Source organism: Mustela erminea, chromosome 7 (assembly GCF_009829155.1).
Source record: "Mustela erminea isolate mMusErm1 chromosome 7, mMusErm1.Pri, whole genome shotgun sequence".
In the NCBI taxonomy this organism is placed as follows: domain Eukaryota; kingdom Metazoa; phylum Chordata; class Mammalia; order Carnivora; family Mustelidae; genus Mustela; species Mustela erminea.
The window spans coordinates 79,999,541-80,015,420 of NC_045620.1; the positions used below are offsets into that span (position 1 = coordinate 79,999,541).

Below are 15,880 nucleotides of genomic sequence, written 5' to 3' on the forward strand. Positions count from 1 at the left end.
TACATATACATATATACACACACAAACACATTTGTGTGATATACACATACTATATATCTGTGTATGTATATATGTGTGTATACATGTAGTACATATGTGTAAGTGTGTGTGTGTGTGTGTGTGTGTGTGTGTGTTACATCTTATGATGATAGTTTTACTGTATTTGGAGGGTTTTTTTTTTCCCCAAAGGGATATGTCTTTTACAGGTGTACAACACAAGACTCCGGTAAGAAAAATCATTCATTGCCATTGAAACTTGAGAAATAGATTGAGAAATCATATAAACACTCAGGAACCCAGGCAAATGAATCATGAAGGCACAGAAAACCACTGGAAAGTTATTTAACTAGCCTGACCATTCACGAATTTACTGAGATATTAACAACAAACCCTAAAGAATTTACTTAAGTCAAACAGAAGCTTTAAATAGAGACATTAACATAATGTACTATCACATCTTAAACTTCAGCCGGAGATCTCAAACTCTGAAGCCAATTATGTCCCCACAACTACTCCTCCATTATCAGCAGTGCTGGATTGTTTTGGAGATGTGGGACCACAGGACCTCGTGTGAAAACCTGTAGGGTATCTTCATTTATCATCTGCTCCCGTCTCACAGCCCAGCTCGCAAACAAAATATGCCACGGTAAACATAATCCATATATCACATTGTGACACAGCTGACCCCATTAGTGAGCCAAGACTGTCCTAGCGGTAGCACCCTATCACACATTAACAATACACCGCTGATACATTTGCACAATACAATGCCGGGTGGAGGGAGAGGAGAGCCTATCGGGCTACGAAATCCTAAACTTCGTATCTGAATACATATTTTGTTGCCTATCTCTTTGGCATGACTGCCGTGGTGCTTTCTGTTCAAGTAATAACCGAAGGGGAAAGTAGTACTTCGGGGTGGCTCCCGTTCATTCAGTCTGCCCATTATCTTCTTCGGTTTGAGTCAGGGCTCAACTTTTTCTTTTCCCTGTTTGTTTTTTTAGCGTTTTGTTTTGTTTTGTTTTTCTGCCAGAGACAGAAGAGAAGGCAAAATTTGAAACAGCTGATTATCAGTGCCCTAATAGAGCACTCCTAATAAAAATCCCCCAAAACATTATAAATTAAAGAGGCAGTAATTTAAATAAATTGCTTTTTGATGGAAGCTATAGATCTCAAGAGTGCCTGAGTTCTACAAGGAACATGTATCCCACAACTGGTCCATTTCCCCCCTCTTCTTAGCACATGGGTTAACAGAAGAAAGTTTTAAATAATCACTACCCAAAGGGAAATTCTGAATGCTGTTTATCAGCATGCTTCTGAAAACATCATTTTATATCGAATTTCATGCGATGCATAGATGGTATTTGCTGGACAGTGTGGAAAACAGAAACATCCGTGATAAAAGTCAATGGTAAACACCAAGTTTAGAAAATGGACTGCAAAGATCACATGTCCCAGAACAGGCCATATGCTTTTACCTACATGATGAATAAAAAAAGAACATTTTCCCTCAATTTATGCTGTCTTCAACACTAACAGAGGGAGAGTTCTTCTAAACATGTTGCATTGGATGCCTTTAACAAGCAAGAATTTGTAACTCCAAGAACTCAGCATATGTAGGCTATGTCCATACAGAGAAACCAGCTTTTGGGGGAGGAAGAAGGAAAATATCACTGAATTCAGTCAGTTAATTGAATTTAAAATACCTGGTTGTTTAAATTCAACTGATTTCTTTGTCAAACGTATTTCTATTTTGACATAGCTACAGTTGCCCAAAAAAGCAAGCTTGGAAAAAATACACATTACACTCCTTAGAGTTTATATTAAAAAAACACACACACACACACACAAAACAGCTTGCAACAATTAAAAGACAGAGAAATCTTGTAAGGCTGGAAACTTCTGTGAATTATCACCATTCCATTATACCATGCTTCAATTTTACTTCCAGCAATCTGAAAGTTGCTCTTAAGCTTTCTGCAGAGGGATCATGAGCCCAAGCCTTAATCTCCACCCTAGCTCCTACCTTTGAGGCAAATAAAGAAAATATTCTGTCCTCTCTGCAGGCAAGCCCCATTCAGCAATGGGATTCCAAAAAGAGCAGAAAGGAGAGGAAGCAGGCAATCTGCCTACGGTGTTCAGGGTACGCTGGTACAGGACAGGGACTTGGAGATGCACCAGCTCCTAACCACCCATTCCATAGACAAGGAAACTAAAGTGAAGAAAACCCAAAGTCTCACTGCTCAGAGTTAGAACCCAGGCATACTGGTTGCTGGACCAGTGTCTTCCTGCTCCCATTGAAAGTCAAAATTTGGTTCTGGAAAAATCCCCAAAGACCTCAATCGCTACCCCACACTCCCAACTCATTGTGGTCATTTTTCCACTGCCTTCGTGGAAGAGGAAACTTCTAGTTATTGGGCATTGACAAATTTTTATATTCTCTCTCTTTCTGTTTAACTTTATTGTGTGGTAATCAAAAATTGTTTATCATAATGCTGTCAAATGGACTGTCTTCCTATTACAGGCAGATAATGATATCTCCTAGTGGAAAATGGTAACAGGGCTGGAAATAAGGATGACTTTCTTTCTTTTTTTTACATTTTAAACACTACAGTTTTTTCTACAACAATGATTTCACAGTCTAGGTACAAAACAGGTAGGGTTTCTCTCATTCTTAATTTCTGCAAAATCTAGATTGACTCAAATTCAGAATCTGGTGAAAATCCCGTATTTGAGGATGATGTAGTCTAGCAGAAAGCTCTGGATTGGCTCTATTTTGTTCTTTTTCCCCCACCCCCCCCCCAACAATTTTTAAATAGTTTTCATTTAGGATTTCAACTTTGGATTGGATTGTGCCGATGCCAAAGTCTCTATACATCTAATCAATCAATAAATAAGACAAACAAAGCAGCATATGTTTATCCTTTACATTTGGGAAGTGTACATTAATTACTGTGGATTGTCTCCTATGCATCTCCCCGCCCCCCAACCCCGCTGCGTCGCAGACAGCAGTGCTCGAAAGGGTCCGCAAAATAAAAATGTATGGGGTAATTAAATGGATATTTATAATTAGAACTTAATAATTTGCATCAGGGACAAATGAGCTCTGATTTTAATCTGCAGCATATTTAGATTAGCCTGAAGATAGTGTAATTTGGTGGTTTTATAGGCCTCCTCTCGGATTATGAAATAATACCAAGCCTTCCAAGACGGCGCGTCCGTGTCAGGAGTGTGTTAAAGAAGAAGATGCAATGAAAATGTTTGACAACGTGAAAGCAGCCATAAATTACATGACAACTGTGTAAAAGTCATGATGAAACAAATAAAGGGCTGACCTATAATGCGTCTGATTCATTGTGACACGCACAGCTCCCTGCACTAATCTTTGCCCAGCCAACGCATTCTTAAGCGGGGAACTACTTAGCACCGGGAACGTTGTAAATTATCACTAGTCAACAGCATTGATTTTTAGTCGACATTTCAATCAGGTTGAAGTAGAAATACTACCCAGCTCATCCAACAGCCTCTTAACCAGTCCGCTGCCCCTCTGCGGGCTCCTCGGTTATGGCTTTGTTAAATTTCCATTGCTCTCACCATTCAATATTTATTATAGCGTTGCCACATCCAGGCACTTGGCCTGAAGGGTCACCGGCCTGCCTCTTGGGACATTAAATTCGTGCTTACCTTAATGAAGGCAGAACCAAAAAAGAAAAAGAAACAAAAGGCCACCATCAGAGAGCTGGCCTGATTTTCAAGAGAATGGGGAGAACACGAGAGGGGAAAAATAGGGCCTCGAAAGCAATGGTATTCCTTTTATCATTTCTGCTTTTCAGTCTGGGAATAAAACTCAGAGCTTCTCTCCTGGGGTAATCGGGGAAGACTGCTATAGTCCCGAGCGGTGGGGGGGGCAGCCAGACCCAACGTGGAGAACCAGGGGAAGAGGCGAGTGCAAAGGAAGCAAGGACCCAGTCCCAGGGCAGAGTGAGAACTGACGTGTAAGGTTTGGGGTTCTTCATCCACATGTATTCTCACCCCAAACTCAGAAGACCTCCTGGATCCAGGCCCATGGCTACCCCTTGGTGGTGGATCTGAGCACCTCCCTGGGTTCAAATGGAGGAGAAGAGCCATGAAGAGTGAGCAGCGCTCCCAGCCTTGTCACCACTGAAGGCACCTCTTCAGGTCCCCCACCACACAGACTGCCACACACAGTAGGCGCCTCCTCGCTACCCAGTGGGCTCTGAAATTATACCAATGGTGGTCCATGGTGGCCCAGCCGATTCAAAAGAATGGGTAATAAAAAGGAAAACCCTGACATTTGGTTTTGGAATACATTATGCAATCCCTCTGCAATGAACCTCAGGTCTTGCTTCAGCAAATATTAATGGTGTCAGAGCAGCCTGCAGAGTGACTAGGGGAGGCCACCATGCACTTGAAAACTTGCCTCGGGGAAAGCCACATGTGGATCATATGGAGTTGCCGACTGCAGTTTCCATTCAAAAATTTTCTCAGGTCTCTTAATGTGCTTTCCGAACTTGCCTCACCACAGAACTTATTCAGCCAATAATGAAAACCTCCTAGCAGATTATTTACCCCCCAGCACTCCCAACATACACATATACACATACACACACCCTCATACACTCTCACACTCTCCTGCTCAGACCCTAATTCTGATGGTGCCTGCTCTTTAAAGGTGTGGTTGGTGAAACGAATGCGGGAGAGACAACGAACAGAAACGCTGGGAGCACAGTTTCACCAGCCCTTAAAAGTCCTAGCTTGGTTTCTTGGTCAGCCTACGGCTATCTTCTAACCGAGTCACATGCAAATAGTAAAACCTCTTTCCCGTTCTTCACAGGACCCTCGCCCCATTTCTGCCTTACTCTGGACAGATGGAGAAGTGACTACTTGCAAAGCAGAATTCCTCACATGGCAACTCTTTCCAATAGCTCCAAGGCTCCGCCAATATGCCCAGGACAGCCGCCCAGGAACTGGATGAGAACATTCTTCTCTTTCCCAGAAGACTAAAAAACTTGACCACAGAACCCACAGGAGGGCCAACCAGCCAGGACCAGAGCTTCCCACCCAACTGGTGCCCAACTCCACTGCAGAAAGCTGCAAACATTTTGAGGAGGTGACACAGGATAATGCCTGGAAGTCAAAGGATTAAACCCCTAATGACTGCGAACCTTCAGGAAAATTACTTAACCCTTGGGGGAACCCAACTGCCTCCTCTACCAAATGGGGCTAACAGGACCTCCTTTCTGGGGTTGCTGTGGAACGGAGAGACAACGCGTCAGACACACAGCATAGCAATGGCAACTCTGAGTGCATCCTGTGTGACAGGTAATTTATGTGCTTTCTCTCATTCACCCCTCGAACCCACCTTATGAGGGAGGTGCTTTGGGTTATCTGCATTGCACAAAGGTTAAACGCTTTGCCCAAACTCTCCAGCCAGCCAGTGGTAAAGCAGGAATCTGAAACCAGAGTGACTGTGTCACATATGCAGGCATACTCACCTGGTAATGCTGCCCATGTCTGTAGGGAGAGAGGCCAAGCCTGAGGGAGCTGCCAATGAGCAGAAGCCCCTCCAATCGCCCCACCTCACCAGATCTACAATGGCTACTAACTGTTCCCACCCAATAGCCCCTTACCAACAGGCTCCACGCACCCTGATGCAGAAGGAGGCGCTGAGCCCCTTCGAACCCTCCCTGCCCTGCTCACCTCTCATCCCAACCTACTACCCCCACACTGTGAGGAACTACGTTGAGACCCCAGTCCCCAGTTCTTCTGGAAAAGGAAAGTGCTAAGCCATGAGTCAGAATCATAATAATAACTGGCTTTCCTCAAGTGCTTACCGCGAACCAGAACCAGGCAAGCATTCTCATGCAATGCTAATGATGTCCCCCATGGGGGTGGGGTCCTATGACTACCCCCATGTTACAGATGAAGAAATGGAAACTCAGAGAGATGGAGAAATCTGCCCAAGTTCACACAATTAGAAATGGCAGCACTTCACCATTTTATTTCATGTATGCCCGCCCAGAAGCTGAAGAAGAGGGAGAAAAGGAAATGAAAGGAGATAACCATATTTTTAAGGGCTTATTTCCCTCTCTTTCAGCCGCACTTCCCCATGTTACCACGCAGGTCACAAAAGAACGTAGATGGGAATGAAAACAGCATCAAGGAGCTTGGCTGAGTGTTTTGGGTTATCTGTGGGATGAGTCCAGAGGCCTCCAAATTTCCCACTTTCTATTTGCTACTAGATAAGGAGAAAAAGTCTACCTCCCTTGCTGAGGCTTCAGCCTGGGGAAGCAAACATGATTTTATCCTATTTTATGTGGCTGTTCACAATAGTGCCTTTTCAAGTCTATGACGGGGAAAAAAAATCTTTTATTGTGTGAACTGCGTTCTGGACAGGCCCCCAAACCACCTGGAAGCCCGAGTGTCCCCTAGGTAGAATGCTATGAACCCAGCTTTAGCGCCAGCAAGTTCCTCTGGTGGGAACCAGAACATGCCTCCCGCCAGTAAGTAACAGGGAAATTCAATTACCTCGCCACTTGTGGCAGGAGGGCAAAGACTGCACATTAAAAGAGCTAAAAATGTCAGGAAGTTATTGGGCTGATGACTCTTGCTTGCCAACACTCATAAGTGAATGCATAATGTCATAATAAACTAAAAAACACAGAAACAGACCAAAGAAGATAAGATAATTGAGAATAAAACAAGCCCAGACACATGGGTTTGCCATCAGCCCTGCACGAGGAAGAAACGCTGGGCTTCCAACCCGGGTGCTTGCTTCCCCACCTCGGGCCTTTCCTGGGCCTTGCTGGTGTATTACCCTTCCCAGCCACCAAGAGCCCAGTTCACAGGTCTTTCCCAACAGGGAGTTTAACTTTAGCCATTAAAAAAAGAAGAACGCGCTCGCACCCATTCCTTACCGCGCGCAGGCCCGCAGGCCCCACCCCGCCCGTGCTGAGCACACGTAGGCCAAAGCGCAAGCGCTCACACACGCTGCTCTCCTGAACACGCCGAACCCTTCCCGTCCGGGGCCCTCGGGTTACTGGCGTTATCACAACTCTTTTTTTCCCAATGGCAAGCCAGGAAAGATGATAGAACCTGTGCGTGTAGCCAAAAGACTGGCCTCAACTGGTTCAGAGGGGGGAAAAAATTGAGCCGTGTGTCTTTTTTTTTCTCTCTCTTGCCTTTAGCCAAAGACCTGGGAGCATTTGATGTACAGTCAGCAGGTATTTTTTTTTTTTTTAAAGAAAGAAAAAAGGAAGGAAAAAAAAAAAAAACAAAAACACTGAAAAGGCTTGGCTGCACTGGGGCCCTGACATGCTCTCATCTAAAGCTTGGCCCTCGGCCAAGTTCATCTGTTAATGGACAGCCACAACCAAGGCCTGCACCTCCCCCACCTCCCCGACTCCTCTGTGTTCTCCTACCTCTTTCGAGCTCCTAAAAACTAGACATCGATTATGTCTGTGCTTTTCCCTTTCTATTCAAGATAAACAAAGTGCTTCAAGTTCAGGGCACACCCTGGGACCCTTGACAAAACAATCTATCATTCTGTCTGCTAAACCAGTCTGGCTACACCACGGCCGCGAGAGCAACGCTCCCAATGTACAATTTTCCCTTTGTGTTTCTTCCCTCTTGCCACTAACCTCTTTTCTTTACCACCTTCTCTGGAGCAGATGGACTTGACCACTTTGCTTAAGCCCCTCCTGGTAACCTCAGAAATTAAAGAAAAGATCAGAGCCCCTGGTAGCCATCCTACAGCCCAGGTTTTCCTCCTTTCCCTGTGTGGCCCCCATGTCCCTCGGACACAAACACATGATTCCCATTGGACCCACATAATCCTTTCAACCCTCTCACCACAGACACCCAGAAAATAAATTTAATGCAAGAAATGTCCCTTCTTTTGCTCCCTGCAAGATTATTTTAAGTGAGTTTTGTTTTAAATCATAGCCATTAATTTAGCCTGACTTGCAATTAAATGCAAATACACTTTTTACAACCAGTACGGAATGTATTAATTATAACTACAAATGGTCAAATGAGAGCACAGTCCCTCCTAAAAATATTAATAAAATACATAATAAATAATATTAATGAAACAAAAATAGATTCATAAGCCTTGGCCAGGGCTTTTATTATTTCACGCAAGGGGAAATCCAGCCAGTGAAACTTGCTGCACATACTTTGTGGCAGGACTCTGGCCAACCACTACCACTGAACTCCAAAGACTCTGTTTGGAGGGGGTGGGGGGAGGTGGTGCTCTGGTGTTGGGGGTTCTGTGCAGACTCCCCTTTAAGAGGCTGAGCGATGGCCACAGGGCACAAGGCAAAGCCCATAACATCTCATACAGCTTTCCCATGTGGTCAGGGAAAGTAACCCACAGGCAGCTTCCCCTTCCTAAGGCAGCTTGGCTCTTATTTCAGTGCCCACCCCTCCCCTCAAATAAATCCCCTAGACCCAAGGGAAATGAGCCCAGCTAAATTAAGGGCTCAGGAATCTCACCCCACCTCAGCACCCTCTACTGCACCAGCACCAGAAGCCACCTTTCCCCCTTACACTCCCCCCACACCACCAGACCCCTGTTAACCTGTCTCCACATCGCACAGCCCCTTGCCTCAACCCCCACCCCCGCCTCCCCCACTCCCTACCCCCGCCTTTCCCCCCAAACCCAACACACCCACCGCACAATCGAATCTAATTAAGATCAGGAAGAAATTTGCATTTTCTTTTCACTGTACCCCCAGTAATCACAGAAGTTCTTCAAATTTTGAGAATTTTGTTCCTCTGCTAATTATTTCCCTCATTTTGCATTTCAAGGCACAAAGACAGTCTATCTCACTGGTGGTCTATTAATAGTTTGAAGTTTTGAGCATCAGAAGGTGGGGTGAGGTTTTTTTTTTTTTTTCCTTTTTAAAACGATTCTGTCATTTCTAGTTTTGTAAAAAGGTTTTTTTGTGGTTGTTGTTGTTAGCGGTGGTGAATTTAATGTTTCTTCCACTAGATAGTTTAGCTGTGCCATTCTGTGTGTTATGATTTGATCTTCCCCTACTTTACTGATCTACAGAACCTTGGTATGTGAATGGCAGAGGGAAGGAAGGAAGGAAGGAAAAGGAATGGAGGGAGGGAAGAAGGAAGGGAAGAAAGAAAAAAATTAAGAAAAGACTGAAAGAAAGAACGAAAGAAAGAAAATTCCTTGGCATAAGTACATGTTTGCTGATCAAATTTCAGATCATGTGTTGTTCATTATTATGACTTTACTTGAAAAACAGTTTGCCACAGTGAGATGGATTCACTTTATATGCTTTCTACCCCTCCACTCCCTTTAAGTACTTTGAAAAACAGTACAATTTTTTTAAGGTACATTTAAAGCATGAACTGGTTTGGATTAAAACAATGTTTTCAACATCCGTAAATTCCCTCAAAATACATTTTTAAAAGACTTATGCAAAGCCACACATGATTTTGAGGGACCTAATGAGATTGTCCCACCAACAAAATTTAATGGTGATTTAAGAAATTCTAATACTTTTCATTTACTTCCCATAGAATTATTTGTGTACTTGACACATTTATACAGTTTCTCCATTATATAACAATCTACTCTGGGTACACTAGATTATGCCAATCTATTAGAATGAAATTTGTACTCCATATAAGCAGAAGTTTCCAGTCGGTTTTGACTTACCATTATGTTTCAATGTAAAGTGTTATTATAGCTGAGTATAAAGCACAGCTACTCCGTGCTCACGGTTTTTAACTCTAATACTGTAATCTTTCTGGCTGCTTCTAGGGCTGTGTCAGTGTTTACATTCCTGGAAGTTAAATAAACCGACATGGCAAAACTCCTGGATAGACTGAATAATAAGGCCTGTGATGACTAAATTGTTTACTTTTTACCTTGTTAGGATCCCTTTCTTGTAAAGTTTGGAGGAGAGACAGAGAAAGAAGGAATGAAGAAGGGTGATATGAGATAGAAAGAGAGAGATTTACACACTGGCTTCCATATGTCACAAAGACCTTCCTACCCACAAGCAACGTGATTGAAGCATAGCGCATGAGTTAGTTTTGCCTGTTTCGTTTTGGTGTGTTTTCTTAAATAGCTGGTCATCTGAATACCCCTTTCTCTGTTGCCCTCCCCCCAATAAAAAGTATGAACACTTTTTTGCCCATTTTCAAATAGCAAATTATCCATTAGATTTCATCATATCTTAGTAAAGCAATTACATCAAGAAAATGATAGCGCGTGTGGAATCAATTATGCATGCAGTTGGCCGGAGACCAAAGGCTGTGAAGTCGGAGAGGGCAGAATCGCTCGACACACACAAATAAAAAGCCCCTGGATCTCACAGATGGACCCCATCAGTTCATCTTACTGCCTAAAAAGTTCATGCACTTAATAATTTATTTGTGTTCTGGATACTGTTTCCCAGCTGAATATTAACAACTTTGAACTGCAGCATGCTTTTAGCATGGTATGGATGGAAGTCATGGTAGGGCAGTGTGAGGGTCCCTCGGAGGTTAAAACTGTAGTTATGTTTCTTACACACTGTTCGTTTTCCATCACAATTTATTTTCTTTCATTAAACATTCCTTTTAATCAGAATATCAGTTTCTGTGTTCTGATTCTGCTTGTTAACCAGTGATAAACTCATAGACCAAAGAGGAGCATCAATAATACAGCACGGGCCACTCAACAGCAAGGGCAAATAACCAAAATCACAGGCTCTCAAAAATCGGAAACCGTTAGTTAGCACCTTGTTTTCACAACCAGGGCACTCGTGCACCTTGAAGGAGGCACCCGGGAGCCCAGGGACCAAGATTTACTCTCATGACTAGGGGAGGACACAGACAGAGCCGCGGAGAGCAGAAGCCGACGAGGCCACAGGAAAACTTCCTTGAGCTCAAAAGTAATGAAGTCAGCCAAACCCAAGCCCAGGACGTGTGGGTGCTAGGCACATACTGAAAGAAGAAACCCAAAGCATTGTTGCAAAGGTCTGTCTGTACTTTGTAGCCATCTCTCTTCCAAAGGAGAAGCCTGATGTCTTAATATGCTGGAAAATTCAAGTCTCCCTGACATCAAACTGCTTAACAATGAAACTGCCCGACAACTTTCGCGGGGTAACAGGGACAGGCAGCACGTATTTCCCCACAGATCTGGATGTGCCTCAATCATACACTTGAATTTCACAGTCATCTCCCCAAATGAGAACGACTTCCAGCCAACACTTCCACAAACTGTACTTAACATTAAAAGAAAACGGCTAAAACATATGTAATTACTCAAGGTTAGACTTCTAATTCCTCAATTCACTAAAGGAAACTTGGCAAGAAGATGCATCATTTTGCTCCTTTCTGCTGGGGCATCTGAGGAGGAGAGCCACTGAGGCAGCTAATACACAAAACATGATCAAAAGTGATTAACAACAGCTTCATATGCAAATTGCATTAATGAAGGAGTGCAAAGTCATCATGTAAATTAAATATGTCAAATCTCTTGGTGAACTTTCAATCTTGAGAAGAAAAAACACTGCTTTAATTTTTTTACATCATCAATTTTGCAAGATTGAAAATCTAAGAATCTTGGTGCTATAAACAATTTTCACCTTTTTTTTCTCCTTCAGTAGGCTGACAGGCCAGCCTGATGTGCACCGAATGTACATGTTAATAGGCCAATCAAAAATGCAAAACAATTCGCAATTACTGGAAGGACCTAATGGTCATTAGAATTTACAACTAGGTAATGAACTGAAGTCTGCCCACACCATGCATATTCATAAAGCAATTTAGCCTTTGAAGATTAAAGAAGTGCTTAAAATTCAAATGAGCTTTAGCAAATTATCAGTAAGATTCATCCAAAAAGCAAAGGGTTTTTCTTCCTATGATTTCCTCATTTTTTTAATGCAAAATTGTTATATCTTCCAGACTGAGCTTAAACTAAACATTGAGCTTCTAGTGAAGCCAAAGGGGCTAAGAGACAAACAGAGGCTGCAAACATCATTACGGACTTTGTTCATAAAACTAAGCCCTTAAGAGCCAAACCTATCTCTAAACATGGTAATTTATCAAAAACAGCCCAGAGTTGCGCATAGGCAATATACTGCACAGGCCTCCAACAAAACAGATTAACACGAGTCCCACCACCCTCCCAAAAAGCCTTTTTCCCCTCAAGTTGAGTCTCCTGTGTAAACATCCACTGGGGTATAAAAACAGCTTTTTCATCGCCTTAGAGTGGCATTCGTTTTAGAAGTTTCTGCTTCCAAAAGGAAAAGAACAAGAAAGGAGAGGATACGAGGCAGAGGAGCGAGATCTGGTTTACTTCTGAGGAGTGAAAATCCTGTCGTTGGGTATTTATCTTCCTGGGGGTTCCCCCCATCCTACACTGGCAGCATGTAATTCAAGAGGAACAGGTCACACAGACAACAGCTGACATTCAGAAAGTCGTGGTGTCCACCCTCTCACCCCCCACCCCAGTTATTACATAGTGGGAATTTTAATTTTTATGCTTCCCAATGACAAGTATGGAGAAGAATTTATCTCATACCTTGAATGCTAACTCACACCTTACTAACCTCATGATATTTAAGAAATTCTAGTGAGAGAATTCCCAGTGAATGCCTCCTCTTCCCCCATCCCATACACCCAACCCAAATGAAAGTCCTATCTCGGCTAGTGTACAGGTCAGACTGAGAATAACAGCTCGGAAAGGACCACGTGCCGTGCTTACTGCTCCGCATCTGGACCCAAAAGACTCTCTGCCTGGGTGATTGTGTCAAACCCTCACTGAAAATACTCCAGTAACTTCTCTCTGCCATTCTTTACCCCCCACAGGCCTCCCCCAACCCTCCCACCTACCCTACCTCCAGCCTCAGACATTTTCCCAGAAGGGATCGTCCTACCTGAAAGGCAGGTATACCAAGGAAGTACGAAAGAGGAGACGAGAGAAGGGGGCAAAAAACCCCAGGTACTATCCCTGATCCCTTAGCTCTCTTATCCCTGGGCCCTGCTCACAAATGTGCCCCATTTTAACATTTATTAGAAAGAATCGGATGCAGAGCTGCGTGTAACACACATTCACAACCATCTGTATGAGCCACAGGTCCACAGTCCTGACCAATTCCGTTTGACACTAATGTTACTCTACATGAGTAGAGTTCAATGAGGGTTGATATGGGATGTGACAGAGTAAATCAGAATTAGATTAAAAACAAAAGTTTAGAAACTGATGCTACACTGCCGAGCAAATGGGACCTGAAGGCCAAATTTCCCCTAACTGCCTTCAAGTCATTTTCCCTATTAGAGCGTTTGCCTGCCACCCCCTTGCTGGCAGCACCGCAATCACATCAGAAAGGAGAATGGAATGCATACAGGAAGACTTGAGATGTTCCTCTTTAGATACAATACCTATACCTTTAATATATAGCAATTAACTTCTGGTCAGGAGTCTGCAGGCAGCAAGCTGTCCCAAGCAGATAGGGGGGAGAGGGGGCCCAGAGCTGGGACAAGCACAAAAGACAGGTCCGACAACAATGCCTGCTGTCAGCAGCTGAATTATTTTTATACAGGAATTTTTATCTCTATTGTACAAACAAGTACGTGTCTGTGCAGACTTGTTAAGCAATCCACTTGTATGTAGAATAAGATTTTTTTTTCTTTCTTGCTACCAGTCACACAGCTCCAAGATCAGAAGAAATACATAGTCTTTGAAGCTGCTCAAATGTTTTAGTTAAAAGGACAGCAGTTGTTTTCAAAGATCCAAGAGTATCTTTATCAGAATTAAATTTTTCCTTATTGATTTTTTTCCCCTTAACATAACAAAAACATAACATGAGAAGGTTACGATTTATTATTAAAAATTTTCGCAGCCTTTAAATCATTCTTCAGTAGCCAATGTTCACTTTTAAATATAAAAGAATAGTTGTGGGGTGTGTGTGTGTGTGTGTGTGTGTGTGTGTGTGTTAATCCTAGGGTAGAATGGAGTAGGAGAAACTCGTGAGATTTAAGATTTAACATTGGTTAACGTATTGTTTTAGCTGTGAACCCAAAGACTTGTGGAGGAAGGGGCTAAAAAGGGCAGTAAATGGTTCATTTCGAGCTGCCCCTTAAATGTAAATAAATGGTGAAGTCATGGTAACCCCTGAGTCAGTAAGGGGAAATGCTTCAGAGTTTTGTTTTGTTGTTTTCTTTTTTTTTTTTTTAACCCAAAAAGAAACTCGATATTTAAAAATGTAAAAAGATCAAACATGGCATGTAGGGCCTTGTGCTCCATCTAAGGTAAGAATCCAAGCTACACCTTTTTTCTCTAAAAATTAACAGATGTGATTTTTTTTGCAGTTTTTTTATGCATCATTACATACCAAGAAAGTGAATAACTGATGAATATGAATTTAAATGCCCTGATGCTTAGCATGAGGCTTCCTTGTGTTTTGCAGAAAATTCAAAAAGAAAACTGAAACCAGAGGGCGGGGGACACAACAGCACCTGTGTTCTTTTTGAAAGCACCTTCACAGGCTTCACAATAATTCCATTCTTCATTTTAATGGGAGTTTTTAATCAGTGGACTCACCTGTATCTAAAACTCAGATCAAATTGTAGGTGTAATTGTTCATTGCCAATGCTCACAAGAGTGAAGATACAAACACAAACGCATTGTGAGTGACCCGAGGTCCCCAGGTATCCCCTTCATCAACAGGCCTGCTCCACAGTCCCACTGGGAATTCCCTGGCGGGGCTGGTTCCATTCGGCAAAACAGGCTGCCAACCCTATCTGGAAAAGGGTGTGCTGGGCGCCTTCTCACCTCTTTTACAGGAAGTTTAAATCTGATCATCTCACCTTTAGTGGATATAATTTGTTGCTTAGCACTCTACGAACTTGGTATTTTATCTCTGCAGAGAGATCAAAAAGAAAAAAAAAAAAAAGGAGGGCAGAAGGAGCAAGTTGCAGCCCTGGGCAGCCCGCCTGCACGGTGCCTTGTCCCAGAGCGGCCACCTGGTCAGGTAAGCCTTCTAGGGGCGTTGCATCAGATCCGCTCACATCAGTCTCCAGGGTGAACCCGGAGATGAAACACTCTGGTTCCCTGTCTGTAAACTTCTCATTCACCAGTTCTTGGCAGCTTATTTTTTCCAAGTGTTTTGTTTCAGGAAACGTGTGTATTTTCTTTTGTACATTTTGTGGATTTACCACAACTGGTTCTGACAGCTGTTGATTCTGTTAAATGAACACATTATAAAAAATCCTCTTTAAAATCTCAAGCAACAGTGGACTCAAAAATAATGGTGAAATGTTTTAATGGAGTTCCAGCTGAAAATTGGTTAGAGGAAAAAAAAAAAAGTATAACTGAAGGGACAGAAGTCCTTTAAGTCAGCAGTAGATCTGAACCGAATGTCTGTGTGTGTGTGTGTGTGTGTGTGCGTGCGTGCGCGAGCGCATGTGTGCGCGTGCGCACGCGTGTGTGTGTGTCTGTGTCTCTGTGTGTGTGTGTTTAATGGGGAGAGAGGGGTGTTGCAAATCACCACAAATATTTACACTGTATTCCCTTTGTTCAAATCACATACTTTTAACAGGAAAAGCTGGAGCTGCGGCTATTTAAAATTTTAAATATTCAAACGCCTGTAATTAACCATATGAAACAAATTATGTCGCATTTCTCCATACCACACATGCAAAAAATTCTGGTGGTGGGTTGGGAGGTGGCAGAGTTGGGGAGACAACTCCATGAGGAGGAAAGGATGATGTTTTCATTTTGCTATAGATCAAAGGAGAACAAGAATGGAAACTGTAGCATATCGAGCATTTTTACATTGCTGTCTCTCACACTGGGCTATCTAAGTTTACACAATTCCCCAGACTAGCTGCATATTAAGCTTGCTGT

The 15,880-nt window shown here is 42.9% G+C and overlaps 1 protein-coding gene across 10 annotated transcripts in view; it reads right to left on the bottom strand.

Moving 5' to 3' along the window:
- Nucleotides 1-15,880, bottom strand: part of BCL11A (BAF chromatin remodeling complex subunit BCL11A) — a 102,449-nt gene that overhangs the window by 71,034 nt on the left and 15,535 nt on the right. The window lies entirely within an intron of this gene.